The sequence below is a fragment of the Triticum urartu genome, chromosome 1A, assembly GCF_056163025.1.
Source record: "Triticum urartu cultivar PI428250 chromosome 1A, HENAU_Tu73, whole genome shotgun sequence".
NCBI lineage: Eukaryota > Viridiplantae > Streptophyta > Magnoliopsida > Poales > Poaceae > Triticum > Triticum urartu.
The window spans coordinates 326045081-326067029 of record NC_141873.1 but is presented as its reverse complement, the minus strand read 5'-3'; the positions used below and the strand labels follow the sequence as shown (position 1 = coordinate 326067029).

Here is a 21949-nt window from a genome sequence, read left to right as displayed (position 1 = left end):
GGCCGGGCTCGGTGACTCATCAGAGACCTGGCTGGAGCTTGGCGACTCACTGGCGATCCGCCCGGACATGGCGGTTGACATGTAACCCGCCGGGACATTGTGACTCGCTGGAGACCCGGTGGGCGGATCAGACGGACGACAAGGCCCAAGGCCCAGCGGGCCGGCTTATACTCTGGTGGGCCGGCTTAAGAGGAAAGGGATGACGAATATTTCCTTTATGAGGAAGCAAGACCCGGACATGTATTCAACTTGTGAGAAAGGATAGACTAGTCCTAGTCCTACTAGGACTCCACATGTAACCCGTCCCTTCAACATATATAAGGAGGGGCAGGACTCCCAAAGAGGGACAGAAAATAATCTATAGGGCTAGACACAAAGAGTCGGCTTACCAACGACTCCCTCATGATCATAATGAGACCTAGACACAAACAACATGTAGGGTTATTACCGGATGATGTTTCCCGGGGCCCGAAGCTGTCTAAACCCTTGTCTTGTGTTGCGTCTCTCGATTCTGCTTAACCCCTCTCAAGCTACCACATAGATGTGTTGGCCTCACGACTAAGTCCTCACACTAAGGACATCTGCCGTGACAATTCCACGACAGTTGGCGCCCACCGTGGGGCTTGCGTACGGTGGTGCTGAGTTCTTGGAGGGATCTTTTCCAGGGTTACGAGAAGCTCATGATGGTTCAGATAAAGAAAAGATTTGCGTCAGCTTCAAGTTCATCAGTTTTGATTTATAATCTATGAGATTGGAGTTTAAGAAGAATTAGGGTTAAGATATACGCGTTTGCCGCCGCCATCCGATGATCCGCCTGACAGATGTCAAATACCAGAGAAAGTAAAGACGGTCGATTTCTGTAGCACCTAGTATTGGTTGGACACGTAAGGCGCCAAGACCAAGGAGGACCGTTCCAATGAAGAAACTAGCAAAATCCTCAAATTGACAAGACCGACAAGCAGTCTAATCCAAAACCGGACCGGTTTCTCGGGATGCCGTCGCACGTTGCCAGTATATGTTTTCCGTCCATAACAGCCATACGGCAGGGAAGCTTGAAGTCCCGAGGAGCTCAGGCGTTACTGGTGGTTTTGTTGCTTGTTTTTAATCAACACTACGGCCCCATTTGGTAGCGAAGTATTTTCTAAGCATTTTGAGAATACTGCAGTTTTTGAGATTACCAGAGTTTTATTTACAACGAGCTATTTGTTTGCCCCTAATAACTGTTGTTTTAATATTGTAGTATTTGGCAAACTGTAGTTTTTTCTCTGTTTAATAAAAAGAACCCCCGACCTTTTTTTAAAAAACAGAGTGGCGAAAAGAAGGGAGTCCCCTCGTTATCCTTCCCCGCTCGGCCGAAATCACTGTTCTGACCTTATCAGCAAACTTTGTCACAAACTGAACTCGACATGAAAGTATTTCACGATCTGACCCTTTTAGCAACGCCACAGCCCGTGATGTTTCTGCCCAACTTAGAAACGCCGAACTATGTAGCGTTGCTGCTAACCAAGAAACGCCAAAGGTGTTGGCGTTTATGGCCATCCTGGAAACGCCAAGGGAAATGGCGTTGCTGCCGTCTTCTCTCTCTCGATGTGACATGTTGCATGGCTATACACTAGAGTGAGAGGGAGAGAAAGACGTGAGAGATGGATGGGAGGACATGGCCTTTTTCAGAGATGGCAGCAGCACTCATGCATGGCAGCTATGCGCATGTAGCTCTTCGTATTTGGGCATGCATTCATGCTGTGTGCGGCTGCTCATGCAACCACTTTTTCTATGTGCATGTAATTAATACCAAGGCCTATGCGTAAGTTTACCATGGCGTCTCCTCTCGGCAGCCAGGACCAGCAAGGCACCAGCACCCCGAGCCCGAGGCAATGAGCGCAAGCACAATCGGGGCTCGGCAGGCAGGCGTCGACGAGACATGCACAACAACATTTGTTCACCACATCTAATAGCTAGATGTCACTTGTACTATTACAGCTAAATTTTTTATATAATTTATCAGGGTATGTTTATATAAAAAATACCATTGGTGTATTTTAACTAAATTTTCCCCAGGTTAAAGTTACAATGGCGTCTGTGCGTAAGTTATTAGCTTTAGAATGCGTAAATTATAATGCTATTTTCATATAATTTATGTGCGTCCGAAGCGCGCCATGCCCCAGAAAGGATTGCGAACGTGGCAACGGATGAAAGAGAAAAATGCTCTGCATCACAAGAAATCCAGTCACACAAACACCAAAGCGAGGAAAGATTATTGGAAGACAAGTGAGAGGAAAATGAACAATGAGAAGAGAAGGGCATGCGCGTAGCAAAGAAAGAACTGCATGTGGATGTCTAATACTTTCTCCATCCATGTAATTGGTCCCACAGACCAAAACAACAAGAACATGAAACATGCAATAATTAGCCTTATTAATTAGGCCTGTTCATCCACATGCACATAGAAAAAGTGTCTGCATGTGCAGCCGCACATAGCATGCATGCATGCCCAAATACAAAGAGCTACATGCATAGGTGCCATGCATGAGTGCTACTGCCATCCCTGAAAAAGGTCATGTCCTCCCATCCATCTCTCATGTCTCTCTCCCTCTCACTTTAGTCTATAGCCAGGAAACATGTCACATCGAGAGAGAGAAGAGGACAAAAACGCCATGCCCCTTGGCGTTTTCATGATGGCCAGAAACGCCAACGAGTTTGGCGTTTCCAGAAACGCAATCTAGCTTGGCGTTTTTAGCCTGCCACGTCGACGAGTGGGGCCAGGGCAGCAACGCTGGATAGTTCGGCGTTTCTATGTTGGGCAGAAACGTCACGGGCTATGGCGTTGCTAAAGGGGTCAGATCGTGAAATACTTCCATGTTGAGTTCAGTTTGTGACAAAGTTTGCTGATAAGGTCAGAAAAGTGATTTCGGCCTCCCCGCTCCTCGCTCTGGCTCGTTCTCACGCCGCCGCCGCCCTGTCGTCTTCCATCGGCGGCCATGGGGAAACAAAGAGATGGCGATGGAGAGACCAAAGGTGATTACTCTGCCCTCCATCCTCCCTCACCGCTCCTTCCCGCCTCTCCTCGCCAACCGCCAGCTCCTTCCTCTGCACGGTCGTGCTGTTCTCCATTGTGCATGCCGCTGGTATCCGCGGACGGCGCCGCGACGCACAATCTCCTTGATGCCGTCCGACCTTGCTGACGAGAAGGCCATCCCCGATTCAGGGGCAGCGTAGATTCTCCTTGGATAGATTGAGAAGCAAGATTTAGTGGCTTAAGGCTAGATGTAACCTAGATGATCTTAGCTTGGTGATAGCTTTATATAGTAGCCCGAAATATGGTGTAAGACAGTCTGCATCACTGTGATTTTCAGAAATATGTGTGTTACAGAAGCATTGGCTATCTAGGTCGGCTTATATCTGAAGCCAAAAGAAAGTAGACAGCCAAGCTGCTGCTTGGTCGGCTTATATCAGGCTGCGATTTCAGAAATATGTATGTTACAGAGGCTTTGGCTATCTAAGTTGATGCTTGGTTACCAGCTTACAAATTTTGACAGCCAATCAGGCTGTGGAAGTGTAAATAGACTGTCTAAGACAAGCAGTAGAACCCCAATCTCGCAGCTGAAATGCACAACAATCATACCATAGCGATTTTGCTGTTTTTCATTCAGACAATTCAGATTCCAGTACACCTATTTGAACCTGATTCTCAAAAAAGACAAACCACACCTGGTACTTTTAGCGGGGGTAGGGGCTAGAGGTGACAGTTCATTAATTTGTAGCATGCATTTTGTAGCTAGCGTGGTTTCGGCCCACCTATAACAATTTTGTTCTATCATTAGCAGTTGCCCACTACAGATTTTTGCCTAGCTCCACGACAGCCTACAAGCCTGCGTACATTAGGATATAGTATTTTGTTTTGTCAATGTAATCCATGGTGTGGCGTAATGCACAAGATATTAGGATTTACTGAAGTTGATTTGTTTTAACCAGATATTTATGATAACTATGATATTTGTTTCGTGTAATCCATGGTGTGGCCTCATGCAGGACATATTAAGATTTACTAAAGTTGATTTGTTTGAATGAGATAGTTAGGATAACTCTGATATTATTTCGAGTTGGATCCTTGTAAATTTTTCTGATGTTTGTGCTGATTTGAACGCTGATGCATTTTGCTTCCCAATTGCAGACAAGAAAAAGAGAGCATCATGGACCACTGCTCAACTAGACCTGCTCGTTTCTGTGATGAAAGAGTATGCAGATGCAGCTAGATTTCGTGGTCAGAATGGATGGACGAAAGAAGGATGGAATTCCTGAAAGTGCGTTATATCGACTAGAGGGGGGTGAATAGGCGATTTTTATGAAATTCTTCACTGAGGAATTTGCCGGTGAGGAAATTCCTTAGCGAAGAACTACTAGCAGCGGAATAAGTACTCAAAAGTAAACATAACAGAATACAAGCATAGTCATCATGATGAAATGAAGACAGGCACAGTGTACAGGAAGCGTAAGCACAGGATAACTCAGGATGAAGACAAACAGATTAAAGAAATTGAACTGAGGAAATTGAGAAAGTCTTCAGTCAAAGTCTTCAAACATACATATGAACAAACACACAACACAGTTATGAGGAAATGAAAGAGTTGAGGGAATAGAACCAGTAAGCTTGGTGAAGACAATGATTTGGTAGACCAGTTCCAACTGCTGTCTCAGTTGTACGTCTGGTTGGAGCGGCTGAGTATTTAAACTCGAGGACACACAGCCCCAGACACCCAGTCAAGGACACTTAGTCCAAGACACCCAGTCCCCACCGTATTCTCCTTGAACTAAGGTCACACAGACCTCGTCCAATCACTCGTGGTAAGTCTTCAGGCGACTTCCAAACCTTCAGAAACTTGGTCACCCGGCGATCCACAATTCCTCTTGGATGCTCTAGACCATGACGCCTAACCGTCTGGAAGAAGCACAGTCTTCAAAGGAAACAAGCGTCGGATCCACTCAGGATCAATCTCTTCAGTGATGCTCAATCACTTGGGGTTTGTAGGTCTTTGCGTTTTGGGTTTTTGGTTTTTCCTCACTTGATGATTTTCGCTCAAAGTCCTCAAAGGATGGGTTGCTCTCAAATGACAAGTGTCAGTTTCTCTCGGAGCAGCCAACCAGCTAGTGGTTGTAGGGGGCGGCTATTTATAGCCTAGGGAGCAGCCCGGCATGATAAGACATAAATGCCCTTCAATGATATGACCGTTAGGTGGATAGATATTTTGGGACAGCTGGCGCATAGCACAGCAACGGTCGGAATTTTGAGTAGCAAAATCCTCAGGGCTATCATGTTCCTCACTGTGTAGGCAATCCGCACTGGCGAATTCCTAACTCCTCTGTCAGGACAAATTCCTCAGAGACCAAAAGAACTTCGTCTCTGTCACTGAAGAAATTGACTGAACTGTATGAGATTTCCAATGGCTTCATTCGAAGGGATTGGTAGGTGTAGGATTTTGAGTTGAGCATCACATGGAAATTTTTCCTTAGTATTTCCTCGACCCCCTTTAACAGTACGGTGTTTCCTATGACTCAAGAAAGAGAAAAACAAAACTATGAAAACGAAGGTCTTCAAGCTTCATATTCCTCGCATGAATATCAAGTCTTCACGGACACACCAATTTCTTCACTTTCAAAGTCTTCATGAAAGTCTTTAGAAATACCAAAATCTTCAGTCGAAGATATTCATTTTTAGGGGTCGACTTTTCCTGTAAATATCAAACTCCTCATAGACTTATAGACCTGTGTACACTCACAAACGCATTAGTCCCTTGACCTATAAGTCTTCAATACACCAAAATCACTAAGGGGCACTAGATGCACTTACAATCTCCCCCTTTTTGGTGATTGATGACAATATAGGTTAAGTTTTCAACGGGGATAAACATATGAAGTGTAGCTACTGATATTGAGGAATTTGATTGCAAGATATAGAAGAACTCCCCTTGAAGATGTGCATAGTGAGGAATTTGCTTTTGAAGCAATGCACACTTGAAGAGTTGAATCATGGAGATCTCCCCCTATATCTTGTAATTCATACACGCATTTAACATATAATATGAAGAATTTGAAATGCATGATGAAATATGGTGCCTGATGAAATTCAGCATGCGTGCAATAATATTAACGAGGAATAAGCATGCAGAATAGTGCATCAAAAGTATCAGAGCACAGTGCATCAAAAGTATCAGAGCACCATCGAGTTTAAGATTACAACTCGACCCAATAAAGTTTGAGAAGAACGAGAGTTGTAACTTAGCAAAAAAACGCCCATATAGTAGACCCGCTTGAAGACTAACTCATATTTCTCCCCCTTTGTTATCGAATGACCAAAATGATCGAAAATGAGGACTAACGCCCCTGAAGATAATCATGTTGATGAAGGAGCGCCAGCATTGTTGGGGTCGTTTGTTGATGTAGGGCCTGCCGCAGTGTCGTCCAAATCTTCATGTTCATCAGTGTCGCGCAATGAAGAAAATGAGCTGGCCACCAGAGAAGGAACCTGGACCTTCTTGAATTTCTTCAGTGGAGGTGCAGACCAGTCAAAATCTTCTTTGAGACCCATGTTTTCAGATCTTCTTCACCATACAGATGTGACAGGATTGCCCAGGTGCGACCGAAGACTTGATGGAGGTAGTAGTGATTTTTCTTCACTGCATTGTGTGTGGCAGTCATGTTGTGAAGAAGTGAACCAAACTGACGCGTAACCCATTTGTGATTTCGATCCACCTTCTGGTGAAGACTAAGCAGAAGTTCTTGGTCAGTCATCACGCGCGGAGCAGTGGCTTGAGGAGTGGAATTAGGTGTATTGGTAGAGTCATGTGTGGCAGAGTCATCATTGGTGGAATAAGATGTAGCTTTGCGAAACTGACCATCCAATGGACGAATGCCTTCATCTATTACAGCTGGTGCCTTGCCCTTTCCATCAACTGAGGAATATGTCTGCTTGAGGACTTCAATTGGAGGCAAGTAGCTGAGGTGATTCTGAAAATCAGCTTTGTAGTTGAGTGAAGACCTTGTCCGGGGGAATCTCATAATCCAAGGTGCATAAGGCTTCAGCTCAAACGGAGACAGTGCAACATTGGCCATAGTCCTCGTAAAGAAATCGTGATAATTGACAGGAATGCCATGATTGAATACCAGATTCTTCATGATGCCAACAATTTCCTCTTCAGATGAGTCGTGGCCTTTGATGGGACTGATTGTCCTCGTAAGAATACGATAGACAGTTCTGGGCACGTACAACAATTCCTTCACGAGGAATTTGGTTCTTGGTGCTTTACCAGGCTTCAAAGGTTTCATCAGCACCTGCATGTAATGATGTGTGAGCTCAGGTTCACTGTAGATGCAGTGAGCTTCTTCCAGGGGAGGACTGAGTGGTAGAGCACGAAGCAATTCAGAGGCTGGTGCAGTGTAGTGAGTGTTTTCAGACATCCAATCCAGCACCCATGAATTCATATCTTCAGCATCTCCGGTGATGTGCAGCGTTGCATAGAATTGAAGAATCAGTTCTTCATTCCAATCGCAGATGTCAGAGCAAAAGTTGAGCAGTCCAGCGTCGTGAAGAACATTGAGGACTGGTGCGAAGCACGACAGAGATTCCATATCCACGTGAGGAATATGCTCATGGTAGAAGATCTTCTCCTTGTTGAACAACACTGAGGAATAGAAATTGGCTTGACTGGCAGTCCATAAACGCCTCTTCCAAATGCGAGCGGAGTCATATGGGTTGTAATCTTCGAAGAAGACGTGCTCACCGAAGAAATCATCAGCCTTGAACTTTTGCTTGCGTGAGAATGGATCCTTTGGCTTCGGCAGAGGAGTGTCAGTGAGTTGCATCACGACCTCAGGAATCTCAATCGCAGGTTCTTCAGGCTGAGGAATTTCTGGTTCCTCCTCAGTGGCATTCTGTGTCGTTGGTTGTTCAGCAGCAGCAGTTTCTTCAGAGCTAGTGGCTGGAATTTCCTCATGGACAGATGCAGTGGGATGAGTTTCTTCAGAGCCCATGTGAACAGTTTGTGTGGGGGACTGAGGAATTTGTTGTAGAGGGGTGAACATTGGAGAATTTGGATGCTGACCTTCCCATAATTCATCACTGATTACGGGTGTGGAGCAGCCAATGTCCACATCTTCATCTTCCATTTCTTCAACGTCAGCCCCTTCAGCTGTGAATTGAGGAATAGGCGAGGAGATGATAGGTGTTAAAGGGATCGCATCCACTTCAATTTCTTCATCCAACGGTTCAGATGAAGCAGCAGAAGGAGTTTCTTCATCAGATCCGTTGGGGATCACATATTCTTCATCAAAAGGAACAAGGTCCTTTGATGGCCTGGTTGAGATGGGAACAACATCAATCGGATTTGCAAATGAACTTTTCATAGGCTTCATTTTCTTCGGAGCTGAAGAATCTGAAGCAGCTGATGCTTTCCTTTTCTTCACTACAGCACGCTCTGCAGCCTTGATCTTCTTCACATCTGATGTAGATGGAAGGATTGGAGTTGAATTTGGTGCAGGAGCAGCTGAGGAATCTGGTTGATTTTCTTCAGGCACAACTAATGCAGTTGCCCTGAGTTCTTCAGTTTCTTTAGGCACACCACTAGTGGGTGCCCTGGCAATTTCTTCAGCGGCTGGAATGCATTCATCAGCCCTGGAACTCACATTATCTTCAGCATCCTGATTGTCATCAGCGGTGCTGGCATTTTCTTCAGTAGGCTGAGCAGATGCTTCAGCCTGAGGAATTTCCTGTTGCGTTGGTGCTGCAACATTGGAAGTGAAGTTATCCGCAAGTTTTACAAAACAAACCTTGGCTCCAAACCAATCAGCGCGATATGCATCAAAGTCATCACTGAGTTTCTTAATCTCAGTCTGAATAGTGACAAGTTCTTCAGTTGTCATAGAGACAACGTTTTTCTTCAGATAGCGCTCTTTCTTGTACTGCGCTTTCTTGATCTGCCTGGCCTTCTCAAATTTCCACTTTTCTTCTTGAATGAAGTGGGTCAGCATGTGACTCTGGCCAGGAGTCAGCTTGAAGTCAGGCAAGGGAGTGTTGGGGTCCTTGTGCCAATCATCAATGTAGTCGAGGATCAGCTTGGGATCCAAAAGCAGTGGCACCTCTGATCCTTTGGCTCTAGCGGCCCTGACTTGCCTGTCTCTGATGATTTCTGCAAGTTCATCATCATCAGTTTTTCTTCATCAGATGGCACTTGGAAGGCGACTTGCTTCTTTTGAGGACTTGGGCGAGGACCTCGTCCAGCAGTGGTCTTTGTCTTCAGCAGTGAGGGGACATCTGAGGAACTTGGTGCAGCTGAGGAACTAGCTAAGACACCTGAGGCAATGGAGATGCCGACAGTCCTTTGGCACGAGGCGAGATGCACAGGTGCTGAGGATTTGGTCGGAACAGCTGAAGGCTTTGCCGAAGGAGCTGAGGACTTTGGAGGAACAGGAGCAGCATGAGGAATTTGTCGTGAGGGCTTTGAGGATTCTGGTCGTGAGGGCATTGTTGGTGAAGCACTTGGCTTGCGCGCAGGCTTCTTAGACATAGCCTTCCTTGGCTTGATAGCAGAGGCCTCAGCAGAGGCAGCAGCAGCAGAGTCTATTGAATTTTCTCACTGCTTCTCTGGCTTTCTTAGCCAGCTTGGCTTGGCGCTTGGCCCATTCATCAGGATAGTCCTCACCGCACTTGAGGCTGGTGGGATCTGCTATTTGTCCAGGTGCCAATGGAGCTCTTGGGCATGGAGGATTGAGTGCGAATTTCTTCTTGTACTTAGGAGTGACATATCTGTACTCCCTCCATTCTCTTGCCCATCTCCTCTCTATCCTCTGTTTGCGCACTTTGCGCTTATTCTTGGTTTCCTCAGTAGGTGTGCAGTACCCAGCATATATGTCATCAGGGAGCTCAAACGCTGTATTTACCTCATGCCTCTTTCCTCCCTTCTGTGGCATTTTACCATCAGCCATTTTCTTCAGTTGAGGAATTTGAACAATCGAATTCTCTGAAGAAGTATGCAACTTTTCTTCGAGGAACGCTGCAAATGAGTTAAGTTGATGAGAACCTAGTGATTCAGCAGCTGACATGTGTACCTGTGAACAGAGTATAGTTGCGAGGAATTTGGAGAGGTCATATGTGTTCTCAGAAGGTTTTTCAAAAAGAACAAGTTTGAGGAATTTGACCAGATGAGTCTTGAAGATTTTCACTAAGCGTTCTTTGTCTTAGGTGAGTTGTATAGATCGAACATCCACACATTTGAGGAATCTTGAAGAAAAATGATGCTTAGAGAAACGAATCAAGAACAGATGACTTGTGAGGTGTTCAGTGTGTGAAGATATGAAGAAAAACACTTTTGAAGATTTTGTAGATAATCATTCGAATCAACAAGGGCGGTAAAAGTAACTTTTAATTACCCTGGATGAAGAACACGACGAACTGCAGTGAGGAGATGTGAAGTTCGTCTGTGCAGATCTTCCAAGCCCTAACTTGGTGGAGGAAGACGGCTACGGCGGCGGCGGAGTGAAGATGTCCGCGGTCGGCGCGAGTACGTCGGCGACGAGGTCGAGGCAGTGAAGCTCTTCCTCACCGGCGGCGATGAAGTAACGGCGGTGCTAGGGTTTGAGAAGCTTGAGCTGGAGAGAGAGGTCGAGCGGAGTAAAAGAAGTGAGGAAGGGAAGGAGGGGTATTTATAGCCATGGTGAAAAACTGCTCGCCCGAAGAAATTGGACGAACGTGCCCCTGACCCTTCTCATTTGTAGGACATGTGTCACCCACGTAGTGAGAGGTGGAGATCGTGTTAGATCGTGGGTGAACGAATAAGTGTATCGAGGGATGCGGGATGGTTTGAGCGGCAAAGCCAAAAATTTAGATAAGATAGGTTTTAAAGTTCCGTTCGCAATTTCTTCAGCTGACAAGGACACAGTGAAGATTTTGAACGAGTTTCAAATAGAACACACATGAAAAATTTGTGAACAGATTGGGTTGAGTATAGCATAGAGGGGAAAGGTCCGATCACATTCACTTAGCAGAAAACCAACTTGAAGAAATAGCAATAAGTGAATGTGTAGAGGACATAAACTCATATATATATATAGCCAATGAAGAAAAACGACGGAACCAGTGAAGACTATGCAAAGTTGAAGAATATGAATAATTTGAGGAATTTCAAATTTTGGTGGTGGCGTGACCCACCGTATAAGAATGATGATTTCAGACACCGCGTACAATTATCGTAGGGTTCTGAGAATCAAATTCTTCATTAATTTCTTCACACTAAGAGTGTCATTCTTGATTGATTGAAGAAAAAACATTTCTTCATGTGTTGCAAATCTAAGTCATCAATTTTGCATAAGTGTTAGGATGAGTGTCCTTTTCAAAGAACATTCGAAGATTCTAGGATATTTGGCTCACACCGCAACTTGCTAAATCTCTTCTCATCCAAGGGCTTTGTGAAGATATCGGCTAGCTATTCTTCAGTCTTCACATGCTCAATAGAAATGTCGCCCTTCAACACATGATCACAAAGAAAATGATGACGAATCTGAATGTGCTTTGTCTTCGAGTGCTGAACTGGGTTGTGAGCAATTTTGATGGCACTCTCATTGTCACAGAGGAGAGGCACATTCTTCATGTTGACGATGTAGTCCTTGAGAGTTTGCTTCATCCATAGCAATTGGGCACGGCAAGAACCAGCGGCAATGTACTCAGCTTCAGCAGTAGATAGTGATACGCAGTTCTGTTTCTTCGAGGACCAACAGACCAAAGATCGTCCGAGGAAATGACATGTACCAGATGTTGACTTGCGATCCACACGATCACCACCATAGTCAGAGTCAGAATATCCAACAAGATCAAAAGCCGAGCCCTTGGGGTACCATAATCCAAGTGTTGGTGTGTGATCTAGATATCGAAGAATATGCTTCAAAGCCTTATGGTGTGATTCCTTCGGTGTAGCTTGAAATCGGGCACACATGCAAACACTAAGCATTATATCTGGCCTAGATGCACATAAGTACAATAAGGAACCTATCATGGAGCGGTATACCTTATGATTGAAGTCAATACCATTTTCATCAGTGCACAGATGGCCATTTGTGGGCATAGGAATTTTGACGCCTTTGCAATCTTGCATGCCGAACTTCCTCAGTACATCCTTGAGGTATTTCTCCTAAGAGATGAATATGCCATTGTGTTGTTGACGAATTTGAAAACCTAAGAAGAATTTCAACTCTCCCATCCTAGACATTTGATATTCTTCACTCATCATATAGGCAAATTCATCACTATAACGTTGGTCAGTGCAGCCAAAGATAATATCATCAACATATATTTGGCACACAAACAATTCACCATCATAAGATTTAGTGAAAAGAGTAGGGTCGAGTGAACTGAGTTTGAAGCCTTTCTTCTTGAGGAGTTCCTTCAAGGTATCATACCAAGCCCGTGGGGCCTGGTTGAGGCCATAGAGGGCCTTGTTGAGTCTGAAGACTTTGTCAGGATTCTTTGGATCTTCAAAACCTGGGGGTTGAGCAACATATACTTCTTCCTCAAGCTTACCATTGAGGAATGCACTTTTCACATCCATTTGATATAAAGTGATATCATGATGGTTAGCATAAGCAAGTAATATGCGAATAGCCTCAAGTCTAGCAACAGGTGCAGAAGTTTCATCGAAATCAATTCCTTCAACCTGTGTGTAGCCTTGAGCTACAAGCCGTGCCTTATTCCTCACCACAAGGCCATTTTCATCTTGCTTGTTGCGGTAGACCCACTTTGTGCCGATGATATTGTGCTTGCGAGGATCTGGACGTTTGACCAGTTCCCAGACATTGTTGAGCTCGAACTGATGTAATTCTTCTTGCATGGCCTGAATCCACTCAGGCTCCAGAAATGCTTCATCTACCTTAGTGGGCTCTGTAATAGACACAAAAGCATACTGCCCACAAAAGTTAGACAAATGTGAAGCTTTTGAGCGTGTGAGAGGACCTGGCGCTTTGATGTCATTGATGATCTTTTCAACTTGCACTTCTTTTGCAATGCGAGGATGAGCTGGTTGTCGTTGAAGAGTTTGATCAGCGTATTCTTCAGCACCATTTTCTTCAGCATTTTCTTCAGGTGCATTAGCTCGACGTTCTTCATGTTCTGGAATGAATTCTTCAATAGATTCTTCAGTAGGAATGACATCCTCAGTAGCCTTGAACTTGATAGTTTCCTCAGGTGCTGGTTCATCTATCACAGTAGGTAAGTGCTCTCTTTGCGAGCCATTAGTTTCATCGAGCCGCACATCTACAGTTTCAACAACTTTGTGAAGAACGTTGTTGAAGACTCTGTAGGTGTGCAAGTCGTTTCCGTAACCAAGCATAAAACCTTCATGTGCTTTCGGTGCAAATTTTGAGTTGTGATGAGGATCTCTAATCCAACATTTAGCACCGAAGACTTTGAAATAACTTACATTAGGTTTCTTATCAGTGAGAAGTTCATAGGCAGTATTTTTGAAGAATTTGTGAAGATATACTCTGTTGATGATGTGGCACGCAGTATCAATTGCTTCAGTCCAGAAACGACGGGGCGTTTTGTATTCATCAAGCATAGTGCGAGTCATCTCAGCAAGAGTCCTGTTCTTGCCCTCCACGATGCCATTCTGCTGAGGAGTGTAAGGAGGAGATAACTCATGAGCAATACCAAGTTCATCGAGATAGTCATCGAGACCAGAATTCTTGAACTCAGTGCCATTGTCAGTTCTGATGTGCTTGATCTTCACACCAAAGTTGGTTGAAGCCCTCGAGGAAAATTGTTTGAAGACTTCCGGCACTTCATGTTTGTAAGTAACAAGGTGTACCCATGTGTAGCGAGAATAATCATCAACAATAACAAAGCCATATTGAGATGCTTCATTTGAAATAGCATAATAATGATTAGGACCAAAGAGATCCATGTGAAGCAATTCAAATGGGCTAGTGGTGGTCATGATAGTCTTCGCTGGATGCTTGGCCTTTGTCATCTTCCCAGCTTCACAGGCTCCGCATAGATGATCCTTGAGGAATTTGACATTCTCGATGCCAATGACATGCTTCTTCTTTGCAAGCGTGTGCAAATTCCTCATGCCTGCATGACCAAGTCATCGATGCCAGAGCCAGCCTTCTGAAGCTTTTGCAAGTAAGCACACGGCTGGTTGTGGTCCTGTAGAGAAATCAACAATATACAGGTCTCCTCTCCTAAAGTCTTCGAAGACTTTGGAATTGTCAGCTTCCATAACCACAACACAACGGTACTTGCCAAAGACAACAACCATATCAAGATCACAAAGCATTGAGACAGACATAAGGTTGTATCCTAAGGACTCAACAAGCATGACTTTGTCCATGTGTCGATCCTTTGTAATCGCAACCTTACCTAGACCCAATACCTGACTTTTGCCTTTGTCAGCAAAGATGATATGCTTCAGATGCGACGGAGATAACAGAGCATCCATCAATAGATTCTTGTCACCAGTCATGTGGTTTATACATCCACTATCGAGGACCCACTCAGTGGCTTTGGGTTGATCATCCTGCAGATGAATTAGTGCAGCTTACAAACTCATATACTTCATCAGTGAAGAATATGACATCAATTCATCAGATCAATTTCATCAAGAAAAAAACTAATAATGCAATATGAGGACGTGAGAAATGAAAGTTCATTTCTTCATGGTTAGCCTGCGTCCTTTCAGGCATGCTCAGGTCTCCAGCAAATTCTTCAGACGATTACGTGCATCTGGAGACCTGACCCTGCAGAAGAGATTAGTTCTTTTTCTTCACCACCCACATCTGAAGGGGTGGCAAAGAGTTCATCATTCTGCGAGCTCCATACGAGAAGGATGGCATAGAGGCCAGTCCATTTCATTTCACATAAGAGGGGTTAGAGTAAGCATAAGAGTATGCAGAGAAATTCTTCAAGGACTTATGGACATGATGATTTGAAGAATAATGCACATATCCATAATCCTTAGATCTTCCCTGCGAAACAGACGGGTTAGCACGATGATGTTCATATGAGGACTTTGATCCACATGAGGAATTTGGTCCATATGAAGAATTTGATCTGGGGTTCCTATTCTTCACAGGTGGCGTCATGATGACATTCACCTGAAGATTTTCAAGGCATCTTTTGGGAACCCAGATTTTCTTCATAGGGGAGCCATTCCTGCAGTTAATGCCAACATATCTAGCAATTACTTCACCATTCTGATTTTTGAATAGCTTATAGTTGGAGTCAATTGACTCATCATCAGAATGAGGAGATTCACATGCAAATCCAGATAAGTTAGACGGATCAACTGGAGGTCCCTTTGCAGCAACCCATGTAGTTTTGGGGTACTGCTCAGGCTTCCAATATGTACCATCAGCATTGAGTTTCCTCTCAAAGGCGATACCCTCTTTCCTAGGGTTCCTGTTGAGGATCTGCTTTTTAAGCACATCACAAAGAGCCTGATGCCCTTTGAGGCTTTTGTACATGCCTGTCGTGTATAATTCCTTCAGCCCTGCATCGTCAGTGATACTAGCAATGTCCTCAGATGAGGAATTAGTGATAGCAGAGGCATGTGAAGAATTTGAAACATTAGCAGCATTTGAACATTCAGGTGAAGAATTAGCAGATTCACGTTCAATGCACTTCAAGCATGGAGGAACAAATTCTTCTTGAGAAGCGCTGATTTGTTGAGCAAGTAATGAATCGCGCTCCTTCTGAAGATCTTCATAACTCACTCTTAGCTTTTCAAGATCTTGCTTTCTTTGAAGAAATTCAAAAGAAAGCTTCTCATGATCGGATAAGAGAGTGTTATGATGACTTTGAAGATTGTCAAACCTAGTCTAAAATCTCTGAAGATTTTCAGTCAGGGCTTTAGTGCGATCCATTTCTTCACCCAACATATCATCACTTTTGTCTAGCATGTTTCGAACCTTTTCTAAAGCTCTTTATTGTTTTACAGCAATCTTAGCAAGTTTAGAATAGCTAGGCTTAAGATTTTCATCAGATTCATTCTCACTTGATTCAGATGAGGTATATTTGAGTACCTTGGCACCCTTTGCCATGAAGCAGTAGGTGGGAGCGTAGTCATCATCCCCTTCATTAGCTTTTTTGGTGAGGTTATTTTCTTCAGTGTTGAAGATAGACTTGCTGACGAATGCAGTAGCGAGAGCTAGGCTCGCCACTCCGGATTCAGACTCCTCAGACGACTCCTCTACCTCATTTTCTTCAGATCCAGCTTCAGAGTCCATTTCCTTGCCAATGAATGCCCTGGCCTTCTTGGAGCTGCTCTTCTTGTGATATGAAGGCTTTGAGGATTTTGATGATGAGGATTTTAAGGATTTCTTCTTTTTCTTCGCATCATCAGAACTGTAATCCTTGTATTTCTTCTTCTTTGATTCCTTTTCCCATTGAGGACAGTCTTGAATGTAATGTCCAAGCTTCTTGCATTTGTCGCAGAGCCTCCTCTTGTAGTCACTTGATGAGGAATCATTGCTCCTTGAGGGTCTTCCAAGGCGACCGCGTCTTGAGAACTTTTGGAACTTCTTCACGAGCAGAGCCAGATCATGGCTTAGTTCTTCAGGACCACCAAGGCTGCTATCAGAGTCTTCATCTTCGGACTCAGATACTGCCTTGGCCTTTAGTGCACGTGATCTGCCATAGCTTGAACCATGGAGATCTCTCTTTTCAGCAAGTTGGAACTCATGAGTATTTAGCCTCTCGAGAATATCAGCGGGATCAAGTGACTTGTAATCAGCACATTCTTGTATCATCAATGCCAGAGTGTCAAATGAGGAATCAAGTGATCTCAGCAATTTCTTCACCACCTCATGGTCGGTGATGTCCGTGGCACCAAGTGCTTGAAGCTCATTTGAGATGTCAGTGAGGTAATCGAAGGTTTGTTGAACATTTTCATTGTCGAGTCTTTTGAAGCGGTTGAAGAGATTGCGAAGGACATCAACTCGAGAGTCACGCTGAGTTGAGACACCTTCATTCACTTTGGACAACCTGTCCCAGATAAGCTTCGCTGTCTCCAAAGCACTCACTCTGCCATACTATCCTTTGCTCAGATGGCCACATATGATATTCTTCGCTTGAGAGTTGAGTTGCTTGAATCTCTTCACATCAGCAGCATTCAGAGAATGTGTGACTGAGGGAACACCATTTTTCACAACATACCAGAGATCGTTATCAATTGCTTCAAGATGCATTCTCATCTTATTCTTCCAGTAGGGGTAGTCCGTCCCATCGAAGATAGGACACCCAGCAGAGACCTTGATCATACCCGCGGTCGACATAACTAAAACTCCAGGCGGTTAAACCAAAATCACACAGAACAAGGGAGTACCTTGCTCTGATACCAATTGAAAGTGCGTTATATCGACTAGAGGGGGGTGAATAGGCGATTTTTATGAAATTCTTCACTGAGGAATTTGCCGGTGAGGAAATTCTTTAGCGAAGAACTACTAGCAGCGGAATAAGTACTCAAAAGTAAACATAACAGAATACAAGCATAGTCATCATGATGAAATGAAGACAGGCACAGAGTACAGGAAGCATAAGCACATGATAACTCAGGATGAAGACAAACAGATTGAAGAAATTGAACTGAGGAAATTGAGAAAGTCTTCAGTCGAAGTCTTCAAACACAGATATGAACAAACACACAACACAGTTATGAGGAAATGAAAGAGTTGAGGGAATAGAACCAGTAAGCTTGGTGAATACAATGATTTGGTTGACCAGTTCCAACTGCTATCTCAGTTGTACGTCTGGTTGGAGCGGCTGAGTATCTAAACTCGAGGACACACAGTCCCGGACACCCAGTCAAGGACACTTAGTCCAAGACACCCAGTCCTCACCGTATTATCCTTGAACTAAGGTCACACATACATCGTCCAATCACTCGTGGTAAGTCTTCAGGCGACTTCCAAACCTTCACAAACTTGGTCACCCGGCGATCCACAATTCCTCTTGGATGCTCTAGACCATGACGCCTAACCGTCTGGAAGAAGCACAGTCTTCAAAGGTAACAAGCGTCGGATCCACTCAGGATCAATCACTTCAGTGTTGCTCAATCACTTGGGGTTTGTAGGTCTTTGGGTTTTGGGTTTTTGTTTTTTCCTCACTTGATGATTTTCACTCAAAGTCCTCAGAGGATGGGTTGCTCTCAAATGACAAGTGTCAGTTTCTCTCGGAGCAGCCAACCAGCTAGTGGTTGTAGGGGGCGGCTATTTATAACCTAGGGAGCAGCCCGACATGATAAGACATAAATGCCCTTCAATGATATGACCGTTACGTGGATAGATATTTTGGGACAGCTGGCGCATAGCACAACAACGGTCGGAATTTTGAGTAGCAAAATCCTCAGGGCTATCATGTTCCTCACTGTGTAGGCAATCCGCACTGGCGAATTCCTAACTCCTCAGCCAGGATAAATTCCTCAGAGACCAGAAGAACTTCGTCTCTGTAACTGAAGAAATTGACTGAACTGTATGAGATTTCCAATGGCTTCACTCGAAGGGATTGGTAGGTGTAGGATTTTGAGTTGAGCATCACATGGAAATTTTTCCTTAGTATTTCCTCGACCCCCTTTAACAGTACGGTGTTTCCTATGACTCAAGAAAGAGAAAAACAAAACTATGAAAACGAAGGTCTTCAAGCTTCATATTCCTCGCATGAATATCAAGTCTTCACGGACACACCAATTTCTTCACTTTCAAAGTCTTCATGAAAGTCTTCAGAAATACCAAAATCTTCAGTCGAAGATATTCATTTTTAGGGGTCGACTTTTCCTGTAAATATCAAACTCCTCATAGACTTATAGACCTGTGTACACTCACAAACGCATTAGTCCCTTAACCTATAAGTCTTCAATACACCAAAATCACTAAGGGGCACTAGATGCACTTACAATTCCATGACTACACGATTGAATAATCAGTTTCCAAGAGCTAATTTCATTGTTTGTCAACTAAAATTTAGAGAGCAGCGGTTGAAGAGAGAATATTTTGTTGTCAAATCTATTGTAGAGAAGAGTGGCTTCGGTTTTGATCCTAATACAAAAATGCCAACAACCATTGATGAAAAATGGGATGAATTGAGAAAAGAACAATAGAAGTGGAGATACAAAGCTTTCCCTTACTATGATGACTTGCATGCAATTTATGATGGTACGTTGGTTTCACATGTAATGAATTTAGCATATGATCTTGCTTCCTTGTAGTTTACAATGTATTCCTCTGTACCCAGGTAAAACAGCGGAGGGGAAGGGCTGTAAGAGGACAACTGATGTGGTTGAAGAGAAGTCTAGTCCGGCTACAGATTTACCACAAGGGGAAAGCTTCACACAACAAGTTCTAGATCTAGATGCCGCTGGGCTTAATTCGCCTAGTCCAACATTACCAGCTCCAGGCTTTGCAGGTCATAATTACGAGTGGATTGAAGGCATATATGGTGAGGATGTTGAAGTATTTCCTGGTAACAACACAGAACGTGTGGAGAATAACAGTAGCCAAATTCCCACAAAAAACATGAACACACTTCCTGACCCACCACCTATGAAAAAGGCTAGGACTTCTAAAGGCAATGATGAAGGTAAGGCTAAGAGAGGACAAGAAACAGCGATTGAAGATCTGGTTGCTGTTAGAAAAGAAGAACTTAAAACTTATGTGGATGTAAAGACAAAACAAATTGAGAGCTATAGAGAAGTGAAAATGGCACAGATGGAAAAAAAGATCCTGACAAAGATCCTTATTGCATTGCCAATTGCATTGTCAAACTTAAGACCATACTAGATCTCTCAGCAAGTGATCATCTGAAGATGATCGAGTATCTGAAAGGACAAAGAATTGACCGTGAAATCTTCATGACAGTGGAGCATGATGTTGTTCTAGAGATCCTCAAGCAAGTGCTTGGCCATCAAATTTAAAGAAATAATTCGTTCTAGTTATTTTCATATGAAAAATAAAATTCTTTCATACTATATTATTGGTTTATTGGTTCATATTACTTTAGTTCTGTGTTTTTGTAAAGAAATATCACCATGGACTATACCATGGTTAAAAAGAGGAACACGAATGTATCTCAGCATACATTTGTCTCAGCTCTAAACTTTTATTTTGATGGCACTCCAGTTCCTTTCCTAAAAATTACAATCGTTTTATTTTTGTTACCTCCGCCATGTTATTTGTGCACCCGGCTTGTAGGTGATAGTATATGTAAGCTGTATATATAGCGCAATAATATTTTTGGTGGACCTTGCGCATTTGATCAGGTCCTTAGAAGAAAATTCCATGGTACATGACTAACTAATATTTCTTGCACAAGTTGATACCTGCATTATATATTACATATCTACTCATAGAAATGTAAAGTGCATTATTCATGAATGAGAAAGCTACTACATTATTTTCATAAAATGATTCCGCTGATCGTATGAGTTTTATTCTTTCTTCAATAATTGCACAAGTCATGTGCTATTTCTTCTAGCGCGCTCCTGGAGATACTCACAGTAGTCTTTCCACATTGATTCAGCAATTTGATCTCTTTTTGAATGGCCCAATGCACGCCGCTCATTGAGAGACTGTACATCACTTCTGTATTTTGCATCCCCACTTGGAATATCAACTATATGTATTGGGTCAATATTGGAGCCAACTTGGTCAAACCATTGTTCGCCCCCCTCGTGATTGCGAATAAAGTTATGAAGTGCACAACATGCTATGACAATATCAGGTTGAGATTCAATTGGGTAATGTGATGCACACTTCAATACCGGGAAACGCTTCTTCACAATGCCAATGATGCGCTCGATGTGATTACGGAGTTGTGCATGCCTGAGATTGAATAGCTCTTTAGCATTTTGTGGCCTTTGGTTGCATTTGGCTTGCTCGTTCAAATGGTACCTGAAATTCAAAACATAATGAAGATAGGTGTATTTGCATATCCTGCATCAACCAAATAAAATTTTCCCTTTGGCACATAGAAATTATTTTCTAGTGCATCTTGTAGCACTCGAGCATCAGAAGCTGAACCTTCCCAGCCCGCACTAACATGGACGAATTGATTATCAAAATTACATGCCACCATGACATTTTGTGATAATGTTCCTTTTCTATTGCGATATGGGTCTTGTAGTCTCGGAGATATGCTAATTGGAACATGCCTCCCATCAATTGCTTTGATACAATCCTTCATAAAGACAAGAAATACTGATGAAAATGCGTAACAATATTTATAAATTATATGTAAGAACAACAAGATACAAGATGCATACCTGAAAGTACGGCATAAATTTAGGGTTGCTTGAAACCTTCAAAGGAACATTAACTGGTGGCAACTGTATGAGCTGTCCAGATAATGACATGATACTTTGTAGCACTTTATTTAAATAGGTACTTATGGTTTGACCACTGTGTTGAAATCGCCCTTGTAGAGTACGGTTGCTTGCATTCGCCGAAAGGGTATATAAGAATATTGCGACTTGTTCTTCCACGGAGACAAGCCTCTCATCTTGTAGAAGTTGTCTCTCTCGGAAGCACTTAACCAAATTATGAAATACATATTTTTCCATCCGAAAATCTCTTTTACATCTCAATTCATGACCGTCTAAAATTTCTCTCACGTACTCATGCCCCGTAAGGATGGAAGTGTGAATACGTTGGCGATTGCTTGAACCTCTCTCGCCTTTGTATACGGCTTCGATGATGGCTAACTCATCATCTTCTCAGTGTTTACGCTTCAAAAAATTCCCCCACATTGATGGAGCAACTAGGAGGACCTACAGAGGATAGAGACGATGCAAGTAGTGAATGCACCGACGATGGCCGCGTGATTTCAGTTCTCGCGCAGCTCTTCGTGCCCCCCCCCCCCCCCCCGACAGTGACACAGATGACTGGCCAACTACGCCACGTGTTGGGTCGCCACCTCCACGCG

The 21949-nt window shown here is 43.5% G+C and overlaps 1 pseudogene; it reads left to right on the top strand.

The window, feature by feature from the left end:
* The first annotated feature begins 2978 nt into the window (after positions 1-2978).
* LOC147991070 (uncharacterized protein At2g29880-like) lies at positions 2979-19809 on the top strand (annotated as a pseudogene).
* Positions 19810-21949: the final 2140 nt, after the last annotated feature.